General features: G+C 38.6%; 1 protein-coding gene across 1 annotated transcript in view; it reads left to right on the forward strand.

The window, feature by feature from the left end:
• The first annotated feature begins 4,674 nt into the window (after positions 1-4,674).
• The window catches only part of SLC39A10 (solute carrier family 39 member 10), a 104,876-nt gene continuing 88,352 nt past the window's right edge, over positions 4,675-21,198 (forward strand). Inside the window, exon 1 of the mRNA XM_057303645.1 lies at positions 4,675-4,760. The gene's annotated coding sequence lies outside the window, so the exon portion shown is untranslated. The remainder of the gene's footprint in view (positions 4,761-21,198) is intronic.

Consider the following 21,198-nt stretch of genomic DNA (forward strand, 5'->3'; position numbering starts at 1 on the left):
TCTTATGCTTGCTTGTTATTCCTGGAATAACAGAAATATTAGCTGATGTGCCCTTAAAGCTTAAAAGATCTGTAAATATAATTCAGTACCCAAGTTTTTAATTTTTTGGGTTATGTTATTATTTGGCATTTTCAGCTTTCCTTTCTACGGACCTCACTTTTTATTTAGATGGGTAAATTGTATTTTTTCTGCAGGTATTTGAATCCATTAATGACAATGTAGATGCTTACACATGCTTTGAAAAAGTATGTATGTAACCTTTTAAAAAAAATCAACATTTTTCCCTGTGCACCTATTTGGAAGTATGCGTCTACCACACTGAGGTTCAGTTCTCCGCCAACAAAAAGATAAGTCATCAGCTTTTGCCCTCAGGGAGATTACCATCTATTTTAGCTGATGTAATTTAACTGTATCTGTTTTTTTCATAGGATGAAAGAATAATTAAGTTCTGCTTATGTTGAGTAAGCACCTTGCCTGAGCAGTAGTGAGATAAAATGATTTTGGAGTCGGATGCATCAGGGCTTAGTACTTGATCCTTGAAGTCTGAGAGTTCACTATTAAAACAGGAATACTAATTTTTAGCTTACAGAGGTTTCATGGGGTTAAATGTAATAATGTCTAAAAAATGCCTATCCCATAGATAAGCCCTAAATTTTTATTTTAATAGCCCTGCACCCCATATATATTATTTAAATGATGTGGTCAGCTTTAGCATTTCTATAACTGTCTCCATTCATTTTTATCTAGTATTATTTTACAATAATGAAATAATTTAAAATTTTAAATAAGTTCATAAATGCCGTCAGGTTCTACTTAGCAGCACTTTGGGTGGTGGTGAATGAGGCAGCAATTTTGTTGTTAAAAATTTTCAAGAGACAATATAGGAATGCCTCGGTCCTTCCACACATTCATCACCAGTCACACACAGCCTCTGCTGTTAGAAAGGATCTTCCAGGGCTGAGAAGTGTCCAGAGGGAGGAGAACAGGAATAATGGATTTGTGGTGTTTCTAAAAAGCCTGGAAGGGGAAAAAAAAAAAAGGCTAAGGAGATAGCGATTTGTTTTGCCAAGATTCTATAAAAAAGAAGAGCACATAAATGATACCGAGAGACTTTGACTAGGAATAGATACTGGTGTTCCTCAGCCTTCTGCTTCCAATCCACAGGATCCATTTTGTGGTTTTTCACAGGGAGAACAGAAGGCAAGTCCAATCATGTGCACACCTTTCATTCCTAGACAGCGCTTCTGCCTTCAGCCCTCCCTCCTTTCCCATTCTGTTGAACCGTGTAGAACAATAAAGTAAATTTGAGACCAAGCTTTAATTCTCTACCTGAAACCCAGATAGTCAACCAACACTGTCCACCTGATCACTCCTTGCCACAGTGTCTCCCTCAAAAAATGATCACGGTATTTCCTAAAAGAATGAGGAGACTGAAGGGTCTCCCTAATCAAGAAATTCTAAAACTTAACTGAAGTCCCCAAACCCTACAAGCGATTTGGTTTTTCTTATTCTTCAGTTCCCCTCCTCTCTCCACATTCCATGCATGATGAGGGAGGCAAGGTTGAAAGGAAAACAGGTTGGTCATTTTCCCATCTTTTTTTTTTCATACTGTCTCACTTTTTAAAAAAAGCTTATTTATGTAAGTAATCTCTACACTTGGGGTTCTATCTCATGACCCCAAGATCAAGAGCCACATGTTTCTCTGACTGAGCCAGCCGGGCACCCCTGTGGTTTTAGTTACAAAGTGTTCTATTGCATGAATATAACACAATTTATTCTTCCCTGTTGATGAATAATTGTTTTCATTGTTTGGCTATTTAAGTAAATCTGCTTGATCCCACTGTGTGTTCTTTTTTTTTTTTTTTTTTTTTTTTTTTAAGTAATTGCTACACCCAACACGAGACTCGAACTTGAAACCCCAAGATGAGTCGCATGCTCTACAGACTGAGCCAGCCAGGGGCCCCTCCCATTATGCATTCTCCAGTTTCTCCAGGCCTCTCTGTGGAAATGGTGAATAGAACTGTGGAGAGTGTTTCCAAGACCAGTTAATTCTGCCTCATGTTAGTTTTTCAAGTTATTTTGGCACCAGAATTCAAAGGAAGATAAAAATCCTCTGTTGCCTAAATTTGAGAGAGAGAGAGAGGGACAGAAACAGACAGACCTAAAGGGAAGGCAGGAGGATGGGAGGAAGGAAAGAAAAGGAAGGGAGGGAGAAAATGTATAGGTGTGACTTTTAATTCATAATTCTTATTTTATAATGGGGTATCTGATCATCTTAATTTGCAATAACTAAATAAGTAATGCTTATATGATTACATGATTCTTTACTTCACTCTTGGAAATACTCCATGTCCTCTGGAAATATTTTAAGAGCGTTGTCACATCCCTTTAAGTAGTGATGAAATCACAGCGTCGAGTACCAGTTTCAGCCATCTTCACTGAGAAGTGCAGTTGACTTTTGAGTATTTTTCCTAAAAGTTGTTTTTCTTTTTTAAACTTCATGAAGAATCCACGGTCTTTTTTTTTTTTTTTTAAGCTGTTATTATCTGACAGAGCACAAGCAGGGGGTAGGGCAGAGGGAGAGGGAGAAGCAGGCTGCCTGCAAGGGGCTCAATCCCAAGACTCTGGGATCCTGACCTGAGCCAAAGGCAGACGCCTAACCATCTAAGCCACCCAGGCACCCAGGTGCCCCAAGAATCCACGCTCTTGAACAAAACCCAGGGAGACTGAGGAAAACAATGAAATGCATCTTTAAGTTTTCACTGTTTTGGGCACTGTTGCTAGCCGTCTTTATTGCTGACTCGGATCCTTTGATTCCTGATCCCACTTCCCCTAGATTTCTCTGCATTCGTTGTTACGTAATTTGCTTCCTCAAATGTGGAAAGCCATCAGACATTCAAGTTTGTTCCTTTAAGCCCTAGAATCTACATTAATAAATTACCTAGACAATTACCTAACCTGTCCCTTTTCAAAAATTTTGATACATAGATCACTAAGAAACTGGTCAGTTAAAATCATCAGGGCATGGTAATTAGCAAATTATTTACTCAGCAGTTTATTACAGAGATTTTAATTTCTATCATCAAGATTAGGAATAGTTTTTTAGGATGGGGCGCCTGGGTGGCTCAGTGGGTTAAGTGTCAGACTCTTGATTTCATTTCAGGTCCTGATCTCAGGGTCATGAGACTGAGCCCCACGTCGTGCTCCAAGCTGGGCATGGAACCTGCTTCAGATTCTTTCTCTCCCTCTGCCCCTCCCCTGCATGCTCATCCCTCTCTCTCTCTCTCTCCCTTAAAAAAAAAAATTTAGTTTTTTAGGGGCTTGTCTGGCTCAGTCAGTGGACATGTGACTCTTGATCTTGGGGTCATGAGTTTGAGCCACATGTTGGGTGTAGAGATTAAAATCTTAAAAAAAAAAAAGTACTTTTTTTGGGTGTGTTTTTTCGTTTTGGGAATGCTGGCTTATTTTTAATTGTATTTTTGTTTAGTTATGGGGAAATATACACATTCTTTATAACATAATTGATTAATATTTGAAATCAGATTATAATCGTTTTCAATTAAGTTCATGCCAAATGAACTTTGAGAGGCTTCATGATAAATTATATCAGCTCTTAGAACTTCTTACAAGTAGCCACTTGGTATTGTGGAATAAATTGGAAATGATATTAAAATAGTGACACATGGGAGCACCCGGGTGGCTCAGTCAGTTAAGCGGCTACCTTCACCCAGTTCATGATCCCAGGGTCCTGGAATCGAGCCCCATGTCCAGCTCCCTGCTTATCTGGGAGCCTGCTTCTCCCTCTCCCTCTGCCTGCTGGTCCACCTGCTGTGCTCTTTCTCTCTGTCTCTGTCAAATGAATAAATAAAATCTTTTTTTTAAAAAAAATAGTGAACCGTGCAAACATGGCAAGCCAAGTTCTGGACAACCCTTTAATCAAAAAGAGTTTTAAAGAAGAAAATGCGAATGACTTCTCACTTTACTGTTTTTAACCATCATAGGTAGAAGTTTGAAATATTTGTCTGTGATTTTTTTTTTTCCCCTGTAGCAGTTAGGGCTGAGATGAGTGAAGCTTCTACGATGGTTGTTTGACCTTCCCACTCACAGGCTGGAAGTAGTTTTATTTTAAGGCAGAATGCAAAGTATATAGGCCAAAGTTGAGAGAGAAAAGATAAATATTTGCGTTGTAGGGCGGTGGCCATAGAAATGCATTAGACAGTAAGTATATAAAAGGTTTGGCATTTATTACATTGCTTGGAAGGATATTTTGGAGTCTCCTGAGTTTTCTTGAAAACCACATTAGCAGCTCCATCTGAGGAAGAGTTCTCTGCCCTAACCCACATTCCAAGGCCAACGTTCAGGCTTTCCTTAAAAGGTGCTTTTTGTATTAAGCTGTCAGGAAATAGCCCTTTGTTTAGCTCTATGGTTCTGGGCTCAAAAAAGGCTGAAGTGATAAAAAAATATAAATTATGATTCTGTTTAAAAAAAACAACACTCTAGCTAGAGCTGGTTTTGAATTCCTAGGATAGTGTTTAATGTGTTCAAGATTCTTACTCAGCCTTTACAATTGGCTCAATGTTAGGGAGAAGAAGAAACCTGTTGATACAGCTCCTTTAAGCGCTGTGGATTTCACAAGAAGGCTGTAGATAGCGCGCATTCCTGTGGTGAGGCGGAGGGTGAGCAGAAAGCCTTCCCCATTCATTCAAAGGAGGAGAAAGGGACTGAACTTACCTCCCAACAGGTGAAGTTAAGCACGTCCTGTAAGTGGATTGATTTGTTATGTAAATCAAAGTTCTGTTCGCAGGGACCATAAACAATACTTTCTCACCTGGTACCTTCTCTTTCTCCACCCCACCCGCAAAGCCCCCCTAGCTCAAGGCTGGGGAAATACTCCTTTCTTGTTCAGAGATGACTTTCTTCTTCCTTGTAGATAGCTTTTTTTTCTCTTTCTTTTTAGGTCTAAAGGAGATTTTTTCCCTTTTTTGTCACGTCTGTGTGCCTTTTCTAATACATTACATTGTTTTTCTTCTCCTTTGTTACTACTTCACATCTTAAAAACAAACCTGAGCTTTGTATCAAAACAAAATAAGTGCATGCTCTCTAAAATTATAAAGGAAGGGTAGAGCTGTCCTCAGTGGTTATATTCTTTGAGCATCTAAAATTTTGAAAGTGCTTAGAAATTTCTTTTTAACAAAAGCTATCGAAAAACTTCTTACAGAAACCCATTTTGTAAAGTTTTTGATTTTTGCTTTTATGGGTGGTTTACAAAAATACCTAGTGTGTTTCAGAAATACCTGTGCTTGTTTCAGTGCTGTGAAAGTTCAACAAGTTAAAGCTTTAGACTGATTTTTCATTTGCAATTAATTTTAGATATTTATCCAGAGAAGTGATGTTTTTTAAGTAATCTTTCTGCAGAGGTAGATACAAACATGACTCAGTGCAACAACTTAACTTGAAAAAAGAGTAACAGATGAGAATTGTGGGAGCAAGAGAAAATGGTTGCTGATATTTTGAAAGCTATGTCCTAGCATTGCTATTTGAGATTTTGTAACTGTTGTCCGACTCCTCAGCAATGGAGGAAGGGACTTTCTAGTGTGGCTCTTTACCTCCTCTGAACTTGCTTTCCTCCTCTGTTCTGTCCACAATCTCAGAGGTCCTTCCTATTCAACGACAATGCTCAGGCTGCTGGCAGTCTCCCGCTGGAGCGATGGGCTGCGCTGAGTCACCCGCACGTCTATCCTGTGAGATCATTCATTCTAGGCGTAATGACATTAATTTTCCAGGAGGCAGGCTGGCTGGCTAGGGATACCACAGAAGGGATGAAGTTAAAGGACTTGAAATAGCAGTGGTACACAGCAGGGGCTCGATAAATATTTGTTGGATAAAAGTCATCAACTGTTTCCTTCATGCCAATTATATCTCCAATCAGATCATGAGGGGGCAAGCTCGCTTTTTTGTTTGTGTTGCAGTTATAATTCGGACTTGTAAAATATTGAGTGAATGGACATTGCCAAAATTAAGTAAATAAGCTTGACTTAATTTACTTAATCATTTCAAGCCCTCCAAACCTTTGTAGCTGTATTTCCAACATACCCTTTAAATTTTGCTTATGGGAGATGGCAAGGCACGACACTGAGCCGATGGGTCTCCAGGACCTCTATACCTCTAAGGAAGAGCAAGGTTGTATGTTGAACTTTGCCATATAGTATTGTTGTCAGGGATGCATTCGCTGCTCAAAAAACATTTTAAAAATAAATACCAGAAGTCCACATTAACATTACTGGTTAAAACAACCTAAGCTTTGGGCGCCTGGGTGGCGCAGTCGTTAGGCATCTGCCTTCGGCTTAGGGCGTGATCCCGGCGTTCTGGGATCGAGTCCCACATCGGGCTCCTCTGCTGGGAGTCTGCTTCTTCCTCTCCCACTCCCGTGCTGTGTTCCCTCTCTAGCTGGCTGTCTCTCTGTCACATAAATAAATAAAATCTTAAAAAAAAAAAACACAACCTAAGCTTTAGACAAACTCCACTAATAAACCATTCCATCTCTAGTGAACCACTAGGCCCCAGTCATTTGGTTTTTTTTCTTTCTTTCTTTCTTTTTTTTTTTTTTAGAGATTTTATTTATTTATTTGAAAGAGAGAGCACAAGCAGGGGGAGAGGCAGAGGGAGAGGGAGAAGCAGACTCCCCGCTGAGCAAGGAGCCTGCGGGGCTCAGTCCCAGGACCCCAGGATCATGACCTGAGCCCAAGGCAGATGCTTAACCGACTGAGCCACCCAGGAGCCCCACATTTGGGGTTTTTTAATTGAAGTGTAATTGACACACAGTGTTACATTGGTTCAGGTGTACAACGTAGTGGCCTGCTATCTTCTGATGGCTTCTACCTGATTTCAGCTATTTGGGTTGTTGCCTGTACTGCAAATGAAAAGTGAGACCCCAGGGTGTCTGAATTCCCTCAGGGTAACTAATGCTGATACTGCCTAATGAGTGGCCACTCCCTCCGAAGGGGACAAAGTTCTCTCAAGGAGGCCTTCTCAAACTTCCGGGCGTATATGAGAATACCGGAGATGCTGTCACAGTGCGGTTCTGGTTCTGTAAGTCCAGGGTGGGATCTAGTGTTCTGATTTTTAGACGTCACAGGGGATGAGAATGCTGCTGGTCTACAATGTTATCACCTGGGCAGTTTTTTTTTTTTTTTCTTTGTTTAGTTCTTTCTTTCTTTCTTTATTTATTTTTTAATGATTTTTTATTATATTATGTTAGTCACCATACAGTACATCCCCGGTTTCCGATGTAAGGCTCGATGATTCATTTTTGTGTATAACACCCAGTGCACCATGCAATACGTGCCCTCCTTACTACCCATCACCGGTCTATACCTGGGCAGTTTTTTAAAACTGCAAATCCTTGGGTTTCACCTCCATCCCATCCCCCAACACCCTTCCCCCGTCCCGCTCTAAGTTTCTCATCAAACTGGCCTTGAGTTATGGCTGGAGTATGCGGCTTTTTAAAGCTCCCAAGTGATGCTATTATTCAGCCAAGTTTAAGAACCTCTAGATCCTGTGTTTTGTCAGTTTCTGCTTGGACCATTCACTTACATGTATCAACCCTCTGGTCCCTGTAGACACTTGTTTTTCTGAATTAAATGCTCTTCCCTTTTTTGAGGAAATCACATCAGTCTTTCAAAGCCCCTTTTCAAATACTACAGCCTTTTTCAGATATTTAACACATTTTAAAAATTCTTCTAGTGCTCACCTTGCTCTGAATCCCATACAGCTTTATTTGTAACTCCTAAGGCAAGGACCACATTCTGCCTTTTAATTATATGTGTATTTATCTTAGCCTCAGTTGATAAACTACCTGAAGGCAGACATTGTCTCACCTCTTTTATCTTTCTTTGTGGTTTCCCAACCAGTGCCCCCACACAGTGCCCTGAGCATGCATTTCTTCATTCAGCAAGCATTCACCCAGAGCTGTGTGCCAGGCAGGCCAGGCTCTGGTGAGGCAAGCCAGATAATGTTCCCTACCCCCTCCAGGAGCTTAACAGTCAAATAAGGGAGACCGATATGCACAAATGATTTACAAAAACAAACGTAAGACTTCAAGATGAGACAGAATCGAAACTCTTCCAGATTGGAAGGAAAGTCTTTTTTGAGCAAAGGATTGAGATCTGAAGAATACATAATGATATATATATATATATATATCAAGATAGAGAAAGCTGTAGCATTTGCATAATTTTAGAAAAAAAATAATTTTTTTTCAATCAGAAATCTTCCTACCTCTATGCTCCATCTACTCAGGTCTCCAGCGAGGTGCCAACAATGACTATTTCTTGTGTATCCTTTCAGACTCTTAAAGCATGTTCAAGCAAACGCATACTAAGCACTGAATTTTCACCTCTGAACTATGCTTTTTTCCCCCTTAATAATTTATTCTTTATTTCTTTTCATTACAGAGATATCTTTTCTTTTTCGTGAAGAAAAACTTCTTTTACAGCTGAACATTATTCTGTTACGTAGCTGTATTAGCTAGTGTGTCCCCAGTAGTTGGGCAGCTGTTGCAAACAATGCCACAATGAATAATTTTGAACTTTAGACGTTTTTCACATATGAAAGTATATCTTTTTTTTTTTTAAAGATTTTATTTATTTATTTGACAGAGAGAGAGACAGCCAGTGAGAGAGGGAACACAAGCAGGGGGAGTGGGAGAGGAAGAAGCAGGCTCCTAGCGGAGGAGCCTGATGTGGGGCTTGATCCCATAACGTCGGGATCACGCCCTGAGCCGAAGGCAGACGCTTAACCACTGCGCCGCCCAGGCGCCCCTGAAAGTATATCTTTAAGATCATTTTCCAGGAGAAAAATTGCTGAATTACGAGCATATGCATTTGTAATTTTGAAAGATATTGTTAGATTGCCTTCCAAAAGTATTTTTTTTTAAGATTTTATTTATTTATGTATTTGAGAGAGAGAGAGAGCACCAGCAGGGGGAGAGGTAGAGGGAGAGGGAGAAGCCAGCTCCCTACTGATCAGGGAGCCCGATGCGGGGCTCTATCCCAGGACCCTGGGATCATGACCTGAGGGGAAAGCAGATGCTTTAACCGACTGAGCCACACAGGCGACCCACCTTCCAAAAGTATTTTATCATTTTACATTCTCATTGGAAATACACGAAAGCCCCTTTCTCTCCTGCATCCTCAATAGTGTGTTATCAACTTTTTGGATACTTGTTTAGCTCTACTAGGTGCAAATAAAGATATCTTAATAGTTTTAATTTAGAACTTTCTTATTATGAGTGAAGTTAAACATCTTTTGATATGTTTAAGAGGCATTTGTATTTTTTTTCCGTAAACTTAATGTATTTTTTTAAATATTTTAACTTTTATACTTAAAGTATCAAAGTATGAAGTCTCCATACCCAACATGGGGCTTGAATTTACAATCCCGAGATCAAGAATCACATGCTCCACAGACTGAGCCAGCCAGACACCCCTATACTTCCTCTTTTCATACTCTTTGTCTGGTTTTATATTGGGTTGTTGGTAACTTTCTTACTGATTTCTAAAAGCTCTTTATGTATTAGAGATTTTATACTTTTTTGATGAGTTACTAATAATTCTCCCAGTCTTTTGTACTTGCTTATAGTGTTATGGAGTTTTTGTTTGTTAGTTGTTTGTTTACTTGTTTGTTTTTACCTTGTAGTTGAGTTTGGTTTTGATAGAGTTAAACTGACCAATCTTTTCCATGATTTCAGGATTTTGAGTCATAGAATGGCCTAACCCACTCCAAGACTATAAATAAAATCTTCCTTGTTACATTCTGGAACATTTACAGCTCTGCTTTTTACATTTAAGTCTTTGATCTTTCACATACTTTTGGCATATGATGTAAGGCATTCATCTAATTGTTTTTGTACGCCCATCTGCTATCAAAATCTCGTTTATTAAATGATTTTTAGAAAAGATAACAGAGTATTGAGAAAGGGAAGTAAGACTGGAGTCTAAGAGACCAGTCCTAGGGAAATAAAAAAGGCAAGGAAATAAAAAGCAAGTGAAGGGTTAGGGAAATTTAAATAGTCAATCTGTGTAGCAACATGGACAGTAAATATATTACATGGACGTTGCCATTGTCACCACCCCTTCATGGTAGACCTGGCCAGTCTGACATGATACTTCTTAAAACATTGTTTCGGAAAGCTACTTCCTATTAATCAAAATGGATCCATTTGCCATCCCTGGTGTAGGATTTGATTTGGGAAGTAATGCAGGGGGAAGAGAAGTGGCAAGAGAGGGACTGAAAAGGCAAGTGATGTCAGGGTCTCGAACGCATATTAAGCAATGGTGATGTCCTGTGGGGTTTTTTTGTTTGTTTTTTGGGGAGTTTTTGTAGGGCAGAAAGTGACATGATACATGTCGACAAAGGGGATGGGGGAGAATGATGGCTTGAGAAAGAGAAACCAAAAGCTACTGTAGTAGTCCAGTCTAGAGATGCTGAGTATCTGAACTCAGCCAGTAGAGTGCAGTAGAGAGGAAGGCCATATTCAAGCGGTAAACTCAACAGGACATCTAAGTGTTGAACTGTAGGAACTGGAAGAAATTAGCTGTAGGTAGTGGAGAAAAGGTAGAATACAAAAAAAAAATCGGTTCCTTGCAGTAGCACATGTAGTAGTTTGGAGACTGAGGGAACTTAAGAGGAGGAACACATTTGGGGGTGGAGAGATGATAATAATGGGAATGAGTGTGGATTTCAGTCAGATATTAATAACGTATTTGGGCTGTTCATATTTGATCTTACAATAATAATTCAGTGTTAGCTGCCACCAGCCAGTCTCAGCATATTATGTCCAAGCTTGGGCTCCAGGACTTTAGACATTAAAATCCTGGAGAACATTCAAAGCGCAACAAAGATAATTAAAGGGTTAGAAATAATAGCTGAGGCATGAAAGTATATTTGAGTTAGCCTGGAGAAAAGAAGAACAAATGGTTACTCCAGTCACAGTAGATGAAAAGCACTGTAGAAATAACTATTTCCTCAGAGTTTGGAGCAAGAGAAGAAGGGATTAAATTGTAAATTGATGTGCATGAGATATGGGGCAAAACTTCCTGAGAAGAAGGTTAAGTCATAGATTAGAGTTAAATTTGGTAGTTCAAGTTATCTGGAGGTTGTGAAATCTGTCTGTGAATCTTGAGAGCATGGAGAACTAAACAGGAAATCCTCTATTTAGCAAGCATTCTGTACTTAAGGATCCAATTCCATATCCCCGCCAGCAGAAATCCACCACAGATCTTGTGTGAGTTGCTGCCCTAAGATCCCTGTTCGGGAAGGTCATTACCACCGTCAATGCCCTTTTAAGAGCCATGCCTTAATTCCATAATTATTTTGAACCATACATTGGGACTTCATTATTTTAGGTGCCAAAGATGTAGAGTGAACGAAACAGAAGAAATGAATGTATCCAAAGTTCATTGAGTATTGCTCTGTCTCAGGCCCTGAGCAGCTACCTGTTTAACTCAAAAACCACCTCTTTGAAAACTTGTCTCTTGCTGTAGTCCCTACTCGCTGGATCTCTGCTGTTTCTTCTCACATCCCTGCCTGAGTCTGGTATCTCAGAGATCAGTGCAGGGGACTGGAGAGTCCTTGCTCCAAAAATAAGTAGAGTTCAAAAGTGTGGATTTATTATTTTTCAAATAGAACACGGATTGCCTGTAGTTTTAATTTGTATCGAAAGCACTCAAGATGTAATTTATTCAGTGGGCTTCCTCATTTCTTTTTGACAATCTGCTGTCTGACTGGCACTAGTGAATTTGATAGCATCATGCTCAATGATGGTGCTTATTGGAGACTTATTTTAACAAGAGTGACTTTTGAAATTGTTCAGATAAGCAAAATTAGAATATACATCATTTAGATGTTTATGTAACAAATGTAGATATGCCATGTATTTTTAGATGTTTAATAATGTGGAATATTTGGAAGGCTGCTATGAGAATACATGTTTAGAAATTAGCTGAATTTTTAAAGGCATATTTGGCATTGGAAATTGATTGCTATATGGATTGTGAGTTCTTCAACTTCTTTGAAGATTGTGTTTGATGAAGTTCACTTTCTTGGTACTCAACACAGCATGGGGCAAAGGGCTGTTTATATCTTTGTGGGCCTATCAACCACACCAATTTAGAAGCTACCTATAGACAGGGAGTCATATTCCTTCTGTTACTATTTCCAAATGCTTTGAAGCATCCCTGTATCACTTGATCCAATTCTCCAGACAGAGGATTTGGCAGTGGCAGAGGGTAGGAGGATTAAGGATAAAAAGTAAAGGGCCAGGGGTGCCTGGGTGACACAGTGATTAGGCGTCTGCCTTCAGCTCAGGGCGTGATCCCGGCATTGTGGGATCGAGCCCCACATCAGGCTCCTCTGCTATGAGCCTGCTTCTTCCTCTCCCACTCCCCCTGCTTGTGTTCCCTCTCTCGCTGGCTGTCTCTATCTCTGTCAAATAAATAGATAAAATCTTAAAAAAAAAAAAAGTAAAGGGCCAGCACAATTAGAAAAAAATCATGTTTTTCTAATTGGTAAAATTTTCACCAATTCAGAGATGTGCAAACTAGCCAAAATTCATTTGTAGTAGGTAAAGTATGAAGTGATCCAGCATTGGGACAGAATTTGGCCTGGAAAGATAGATATTAACGGGTGGATTTTTGTAACTGTGTGACCAGGCAGACTTTGATGACTTTGATGATTTTTTTGAGAACAGAGAGATAAGGGGGGGAATGGGGATTCCAGAGTATCACAAAATTGTGTTTTTATAGAATAATTACCTGTGGTTATCATAAATCCAATGACCAGCATAAATCCAAATATGCTAGGGCTTTAGAAACATTATCCCATTCAATCTTTGTAGACCCCTGTAATGTAAGTATAGTTTGCAGATGAAAAATACTGAGGCCTTGACAGTTAAGTAATTTCCCCTGCTTAGAAAATTGTGATGTCGGGATTCAGACTCAGATCAGTCTGGTTCTAAATCTGTACTCTTTCCTTATGTCACATTGATTCTTATTATTATGCCTATTGCATTTTTTTAGAAAATGAGTGATTTGGAATTTCCCCATGAAGTTCGACATAACCAGAAGAGCTCCAACATAACCAGAAGTGTTTTGGGTTAAGTAGGCCTGCTAAAGCGAACATTTTCAGTTTGAGGCCATCGGATGGCAATACCAAAACCGCTACTAGTCAGCCATGCGTCCCAGGCACTGGTCAAGGTAATATTTTGAGAGCAGAGGGTTTAAGGAAAACTCAAGTGTTTGAAAGAGAAATTGTGATGAATGTGACAAAGTGACTTGTAAATAAAAGCCAAAAGGCAGTTTGAAAGTTTGATGTCTGGGCTTAGGAACAAGCAGAAAGGGCAATGGCTAGAGATCCCATGGAGATAATATCACCAAGCAATGATGACACAGACTACATCAGCTAAGGCCAGAAAGCATGGTTGAGAGAGCTTTGAGGAAAGTCAGGGTGAAAAATTGTATAAATGAGTGATGTCACTATAATGGAATTTGAGATCCATTTAACAAAAAGGTCCATTTAAAAAAAAGTCCATTGTATCCAGGGCTGTTCTGCCAAAATTACACAAGGGCATGTGTTTTCATGACATGACTGATTTATCAAGAATAGGATTTTTTTCCCCCAAGTGTAAGTTGTATGTTAATACTTCTGTTTCGGGTTCATCTAGAATTGTGCTAGTGATCGTACAAGTTTTTATAAGAACATAGATTCTCCCCAACCCCTGCCACTCCAACTTTGCCCAGTATTATGTAATTTATTGTAAGCAGATTGTTTGTACTAGGAGTAAATGTATCCTTTTGGGCTTGGCATACATTTCTTAAACAGAAGAGGCCATACTAAACCAAATATTTACTGTGAAGCAAATAACTGGTACTCTACACATAACCATGTCTTGAGTAATTTTTATTTTGGCTTTATATAGCTAAAGTGTAAGGCAGCCCATTAATGGTAAGCTTTGCCTCTCAGACAGAAATGAAAAGAAAAACACTTTTGGCTTTATAAAATGATTTATTTTCCAATTTTAAATGAGCCAAAATGAGTATACCATATTACATACTTTTATTTATGTGATCACATTTCTCGGCAACTTGTTTCTTCACCCTTTGAAAATGAAAGGCCCTGAAAACATTGTGAATATACTTGTAGCATTGCTAAAGAATTCCATCAAAATAATAATGTTTTAGTCATTGGTTAAAAATGTAAAACTCAAAACACACATACACACACCCTCTTAGGTATATAGATGGGGAAGAATTAGACCAACGACTCAAAATCTAAAATAAAAGCTTTGTCATTTCCTGAAAATCTGTAGTCAGGAAGAAGATAAAGGAGAAAGATCATTCACCAGTCAAAATCTGGTGACCCCTTTGGATGTATCCATCGCATAAAAGAAAGCCTGTTTCCATTAATGAAAGACACACTGTGTGGAGGCGCCTGTCTGGCTTAGCTGGGGAAGCATGGGGCTCCTGATCTTGGGATCTCGAGTTTAGTCTCCACACTGGGGGTAGAGTTTACTTAAAAGCATAAATAAAATTAAATTAAAAACCAGAAACCAAATGTGGCAATTGCTTACCGAGGAGGAGGGAAGAGTGAACCTTATACTCACAAGTTGGCAAACTTTGAAAAGGCAATTTCAAAAGGTACTAATAACACATATTTGAGAATAGTCATAATCTTTGTCCAGTAAGGCAGCATGGATTTAAGACTTTGTTGACAACTTACTCTGCTCAGCCATTTACATAAGAAGTGCTTCTTTACCACTTGCCATTCCCATCCCCATCCATTTATGAAGTATGCGTGTGTGCAAGGCATGGGGATGAGAGATGAGCAAAGAAAATGCATATATAAAAAAGGTCTCTGGGGGTGCCTGGATGGCTCAGTCAGTTAAGCGTCCAATTCTTGGTTTCAGCTCAGGTCATGATCTCAGGGTCTTGAGATGGAGCCCCAGGTTGGGCTCTGCACTCAGCGCAGAGTCTGCTGGAGAGTCTCTCTCCCGCTCCCTCTCTCTCTGTTCCTGCCCTGCTCGTGCTCGATCGCTCTCTCTCTCTAAAAAAAAAATAAATAACATCTTTTTTAAAAAATCAAAATAAAAAATGAAATAAATAAAAAAGAAGGTCTCTGCCCATTCTGGATTTCCCAACAGATATCAGCAAGGTAGGGATACAAACAATTGAAGAAAGCTCACCAACGATAAACTTACCCAAGTTTTTGTAAGCAAAAGGAAGAAACAAAAAGCAAACTAGAGAGTTCTTAATTTAAGTGTGCAGGTAAGTTTTGCATTTTTGGCACTTATAACTTGGTACTGATGTGCTTTACACAATGAATGAGGAATTCTAATCTTTACAGAGGTCTAGGTCTTTGAAAGTTCCAAAGGAGGCCCTGTCCTGGCTTTCCTTATCTTGAGGAAATGAAAACCTCTGAAATTTTCTTCTGTTCTGTACTCTTTATTTTCCCCCTGGAGATAGGAGTCATATGATCAGAAAGTTGTCTGACTTCCCTTAGGGAAAGAAGGCCTCACTCAGATAGTGGCATACTAACAGCAGTGAATCTAATTCTCTCTGATGATATAGTAGGGCTACTTTCTCATTTACCTCTTCTTTCTTGATGGCTTTGTTCCTGAAGTTTTGAGATGAGAGAGTAAGAAAGAAAAGTTCAATTTGATGTATAAAAGAAAATAATACAGTACTTTTTTTCATGGTTACAAAATACAGTTTACGAATCTATATAATGTCTTAAAAAAAACCCAACTGAAACAAGTCTTCTCTAATTCTGTGGGAATGAAAATAGAAGAGCTTCCTTTTAAAGACCATATTGCTTCTAGATTTTAGGGGTTCTTATCACAGAGCAGAGACAGTAATTAGAAAGGGTCAGTTGGAGAGTAACTGTGCAAAGTGCAGATAAGGGTGAAGAAGATGTCAGGGAAAATATCATCAATGGGTAATATTTTCCCTTAGTAAATTTTCCCCAAAGAGAAGATTTTTCTATATAGAGTTACTCATCTGTATCTCAGGCTCACAAACTGGCTGGTAAGTTTTAGTGGCAGGAAAATTGATAAATAGTTGTAGCCTGGAGATACAATTTCTCTCCTTGCACATAAATGTCTTTCCATGTCCCTTGGCTGTTTTTATCTCAAAACATTAATCTATGTTTCTTGGGGAAAATAAATTCATGATGATGCATCAGTAAATTCTCAACAGCTCAAAGATTGCCTTAAAATTGTATTTTAAAATATTACCTGTCTATATTAAATTGAGGGTTAACTGTTACCTAAGAAGTGATCTAAATTGGGAGCTTTTAACCAGGGATATGTGTAGATTCCAATTTGCCGAAATGACTGGATAATTTATTCCTCATCCATCTCTCAAAACATTTTGAAATGATGGGTCTAGAAATCTGCACTAAAACAAAACAAAGCAGAAATCTCCCTCAATGACTCATGCTCCCCAAAGTGATTTATTTAAACAAAATAGCTACAACTTCAGTAATTGCCCATTCTTCCATTTTAAAATGGCATGAATGATGAAGACGCTCATTTCAGTGAGTGGCTAGTTTACGTCATTCTGTGTATCAGAGGCCTGGGGATGTGATTTGAGTAGTACCAGCTTCCCACCATTAGCAACACACCCGAACAGCAATTATATTACCCAAATTAACAAAACTCAGCAGATGATGTAATTACCTGAGTAGCTGAAAAGTAAGGAAGAGAGACTTCTAAAGATATGCCAATTCCAACATTCTAGGACTCTTAGAAAAAATTCGTATTGCCCACAGTCAGACGTGTTCTTATACAATAGGAAATAAGACCGGGAAGGAAATGGAAACAAGACAGGGAAATCTGAGAGAAGGAAAATGTATATATGTACATAGTATACTGAATGGCCAGATGTTGCCTTGAAAATCTCTAAAACTGGGGCGCAGCGAAAACCACTGGTGTTTTTAGGGAAGACTAGTAATGCCAAAGGTGGGAACAGATTGCTGTCAGTATGAAATTTTGTAGACTTAACACTTCTGGTAGTGTCTGCTCTTGGGTAATTATATTAAGTCCCTTGTGGAAGAAATCTGTGAGTTAGACCTATTAAAATAAACTTCAGAAATGAACTGCTGGTATAAGAAACATTTAAAAAGATGGGCACTTTGAGTAAAAGCAAAATGTCAGCAAAATCAATGTTATAACCACCTTGTTTACTAGAGTTACAACTGAAATATATGAATAAATGTGTTAATGGAACAATTAAAGGGTACATTGAAACAGTAAACATTTATGGACTACCCATCATGTGTAAGAAAACCTGGAGGGAGGTACAGATGAATAACACAGGCTCCAGACTCTGGGAGTTTATGATAGAACACTTGTACAGTTGATGAATTGTTTGTACTTTGAACATAAAAAGTTCTCCATAAACATTCATATATCACAGACCCTCCACGGAGGGTGAACGAATAAATGAAAATGCTTGAATCCTTTGCTATTTAATTTATTCTTCCCTTAGGAAAGTTCAAGATAAATGATAATTAATGTCAAATACACACACACACACACACACACACACACACACACACACCCCTACCTGCTAAATTGTTAGCACCTTAGCTGGCTCATCTTCCAATCAGTGTCCACATCCTCTCTAATTCATTGCCTAATACTTAACTGACTGTTCATTCTGTGCCAGGCACTGGGGATACAAATTAAAAGCAAATGGCCTCTGTCTTCAAAAAATGTACATTCTAATGGAAGGACAAATACAAAATAAATAAAGACAAGTAATTCATCACAAATTATGATAAACGCTTGGAAGAAAAAGGTTGAAGACATATTGTGGGGTCAGGGTCCCTAATTTAGACTAAGGTGTCAAGACAAGTCTTTTGAAAAATTTAAGCAGAGAGACCTAAATATATGAGGAATTGGTAAGAACAGGGTAGGTCAAGTTTTCAAGTTTTCTAGGCAGAGATCCTGGGCCTTCTTTACATGCTTTCCAATTATTCTTGAGCAGTCTTACCCAGTCTTGTGGCTTTGAATATCATCTAAACACTGACAACTCCAAATTTATTGTCTGACTCACACTTCTCTTTGGAGCGTGACCTGGATATTCCATTACTTACTTGATATCTCCACTGAGATGTCTCGGGTATCTCAAACTTAAAATACCTCAAACTAGTAAGTCTCTACCCCTCCCCCCCCGCCCCCACTTCCATATCTGCTCCTCCTCCAGTCTTGTCCCTCTTGGTAAGAGATACCTCTACCTATATGCTTATTCATACCAGAAAAAGAGTTCCTTGACCTCCTACCCACATCCCCCACACGTATTATTATCCAGGCTAGGTCTTACCAGTTCTTCCACCAAAATCTATATCAAATCTGTTACTACTTTTGTGTAAGCATCTTTTGCCTGGATTATTTATTGCAGTAGCAGTGAGTTTGAAATCAGCATCTGTGTCTGCGTACGGTCACCGCTATGGAGCCCAGACCAAGCATGTCAGTCTCAGGTGGAGGAGACTCTCTCACCTAATATTTTGAAGTATGTCATGGCAAGTGCTTTATACTTACACAAACGACTTGGCAAAATTTCTTTCCTGATGGCTACCAAGGCTACCAATAACGTCATATTAATTTCTCTTTGGCACCTGACTGAAAGGGACAATTGGGAGAAGAAATACTTCCATACTACAGCTAGAAGGATTAAACTAGTTATTTCATTTGACATCTATGTTTAGAATGTCAAATTGAATCTCTGATTAAAAAATTCAATCTCTAATTAAACACCAAACATATCTTAGCCCCAAGCTGTACAGCTGCTTAAAGAAATTCAACCACATCTTCAACAATAGCTCAATACACAATAGTACTTCAAAGTTTAAAGGACCTATTTCCTTTTTAAAAAATGAAACCGAATTGTTAGATAAAATTATAGTTTAATTCATTTAACCATAATTTACTTAAAAGTTTCTGATAACCTTGTTTTCTGTTAGTGCTTCAGGCTGGTTAAAAAACACGTGATTGAATGGAAATAGATTAATCCTTGCTGGGTCTTCGATTTTGAATTATTTCTGAAAAATAGCCTGTGAAAGCAATCTCAGTTTGTGATTAAGAATATTTACCAGGGGGCACCTGGATGGCTCAGTTGGTTAAGCATCTCTGACTTTGGCTCAGGTTGTGATCTCAGGGTCCTGGGAACGAGCCCCACATAGGGCTCCCGGCGCGGGGTGTCTGCTTGTCTCTCTCCCTCTGCCCCTCCCCCTGCTTTCTCTCTCTCTCTCTCTCTTGCATGCTCGCACATACAAATAAATAAATAAAATCTTAAAAAGAAAAAAAGAATATTTACCGGTGTGTAACATCTATGTGCGTTTGCAACAGTATGTGGGGAAAGTATAACCACAAGATGAATTTTACTACATTCTAACATAGAAAGCAATGAACAATTTTATGGATATACTGATCAATGTTTATAAAGGACAGAACAATTAGATTTTATTTATGAAATAGGATAGAAAACTTCAATAAATATACAGTTACCACTGTGTATAAGACCATTAATTATCTTTATAAAACGGGATGACTAAAGCTGCTCCATCATGCAATGGCTGTGACCCTTGAGTAACATAATCTTCACTGCTCAGTCTCTCTGTTCAAGAATTTTAGAGGTCTGCATTATTTGTATTTGTTTTGAGAGCAGGCAAGAGGAGTTTTATCATACTTTCGATTTGAGATAAGGAATGCCCAGAGAAGTTAAATGGTTTTTTGTTCTTATCAAAACATTTTCCATGAAGTTGAGTTGAAGTGGTAATGTCAAATAGAGAGAAAGGGCTTCAGCTCTCATTCTCCTTCCTTTCACTAAACAACTGTAGTGCTTGATCTGCTAATGTGAATTAAGATTCATGATTTCATCCAGTCCTCTTAGAATCTAGATCATTTCTAGACCTCTTCTAGTGACAAAAGGATGGCACTTCTTTATTTTGAAACCCCTAAAGTAATAGATCTTGATGTGGTAAAGTCTACCATTCCAGAGCTAGTCTAAATTAAAACCTGTAAGTAATTCAATAGTATTTAATTTTTGAGCTTAAAACATACCTGTATGTCATTTAGTGATAGAATCATTATACATTAGAGGAGTTGAATGATGACTTTTATAGAGATTGCTATTTTCTTAAAGCCAATCTTTATGTAGTGGGAGAGGCAGGAACTTTGGAGGAGGAATGCATCAAGCTCTGGTGATCAGGCTCCTGGGGTCTTTTGCATAGCAATGGATTGACAGGAAGTGCAAGATTATGTATGAGTAAAAATGGTTTGGACTTCAAGGAACAGAAAAGTTCCTGCCTCTTCTTGGAGAGGCAGGAACTTTGATCTTGCAAAGTACAAATAGCTGTGAACCATTTCTGCTTTTTTACTGATACACAGAGGGGAAGTAGATAGGAGAAATTTAAAATCATAGATAAATTTTTTTTATTTTATATTTTAATTTTTAATTAAAAAATTTTAATTTTATATTTGAATTTTATATTAATATTTAATGTTGTCTCTTTTATTTGAGTTGTCTCCACCTAAGACACCTGTTCTAGTTGTTCAACTTGGTAGGCCTCTTTGCAGCTACAGTTATATGGCTGGTAATAATTTTGTTTTGCTTGCTCATTTCAGGGAGTTTGGAATGCATCAAGCTCTGGTGATCAGGCTCCTGGGGTCTTTTGCATAGCAATGGATTGACAGGAAGTGCAAGATTATGTATGAGTAAAAATGGTTTGGACTTTAAGGAACAGAAAAGTTCCTGCCTTTCTTCTTGGAGAGGCAGGAACTTTGATCTTGCAAAGTACAAATAGCTGTGAACCATTTCTGCTTTTTTACTGATACACAGAGGGGAAGTAGATAGGAGAAATTTAAAATCATAGATAAATTTTTTTTCTGTCTATAAGACAAATTTGTTTCTCTTGTATTTATTTATTTATTTATTTATTTATTTATTTATTTTATTTTATTTTTTTTAAAGATTTTATTTATTTATTCGACAGAGATAGAGACAGCCAGCGAGAGAGGGAACACAGGCAGGGGGAGTGGGAGAGGAAGCAGCAGGCTCATAGCGGAGGAGCCTGATGTGGGGCTTGATCCCACAACACCGGAATCACGCCCTGAGCCGAAGGCAGACGCTTAACCGCTGT

The sequence above is a fragment of the Ursus arctos genome, unplaced genomic scaffold (genome assembly GCF_023065955.2).
Source record: "Ursus arctos isolate Adak ecotype North America unplaced genomic scaffold, UrsArc2.0 scaffold_1, whole genome shotgun sequence".
NCBI classification, from domain to species: domain Eukaryota; kingdom Metazoa; phylum Chordata; class Mammalia; order Carnivora; family Ursidae; genus Ursus; species Ursus arctos.